This window comes from Haliaeetus leucocephalus, unplaced genomic scaffold, assembly GCF_000737465.1.
Source record: "Haliaeetus leucocephalus isolate CR32 unplaced genomic scaffold, Haliaeetus_leucocephalus-4.0 Scaffold773, whole genome shotgun sequence".
Classification (NCBI taxonomy): domain Eukaryota; kingdom Metazoa; phylum Chordata; class Aves; order Accipitriformes; family Accipitridae; genus Haliaeetus; species Haliaeetus leucocephalus.
This window is the reverse complement of record NW_010973209.1, coordinates 1-1002: the sequence shown is the minus strand read 5'-3', so window position 1 is coordinate 1002 and position 1002 is coordinate 1.

The following is a 1002-nucleotide window of genomic DNA, read 5'->3' as shown; positions in this document are numbered from 1 at the left end:
GTCCAGGCATTGCCTGTAGGTCTATAATTTGACCCGAAAGTTGAAAAGAACGATCAGTATATATAATAACAGTTCTATTGGTACAGGCAACTCGATATCGCAATGCAAATTTTGTCCACAAGGTGTCACTCCAGGGTAAAATACAAACAAGTACAAAAAGGAATAATACTTCACAATTGTCCATTCTTCTTCAGATTCTTTGCGGGCATGCGAATAATGGATCCAATTTTCTTTCCCAGATACCTTAATGGCATAAAAAGAAGCTAGTAAAAAAGTGTAAGGTCCTTCCCATTTTGGTTCAAATCTGTTTGCTCTTTTGAAATTCTTTATGTAAATTTTGTCCCCTGGCTGTATATCATGAACTTGGATTTCAGGGCTTATTCCCTGATACCAATAGGCATGGTTACACATTTGGAAAAAAGAATTTTGCAGATACAAACGGTATTGTGTTACCTGTTCATCTCCATCCAAGAGGCTAGTCTTTGCTGGCACATACGTACCTGGAACAGCAAGTATTCTCCCAGAAAGGATCTCTGCCAGAGAAACTCCAATTGGTTGCCTTGGAGTATTCCTAATATCCCACAAAACTAAATTTAAGGCCTCAGGCCATTTCAAACCAGTCTGTTTACAAACTTTTACTAATTTCTCCTTTAATGTCCTATTCATTCATTCTCCCTGACCAGATGATTCGGGGTGATGTGGAGTATGAAATTTATTAAAAATCCCCCCAGAATTATAAATCTGAATCAAGATAGCAGCTGTGAAATGACTCCCTCGATCTGAGTCAATTACTTCAGGAAGCCCATACCTTGGAATGATTTCTTTCAATAAGGCTTTTACTGCTGCCTTAGAATCATTTTTCCTAGTCGGGAAAGCTTCCACCCTTCCTGATAGCTGATCAATGATCACTAACGTGCAAGAGCTCCACATTGTTTTTGGCACGTCTGCAAAATCAATTTGGAGTTTTTGAAAAGGAAAGGGGCCTGGAGGTCTTTTCCCACC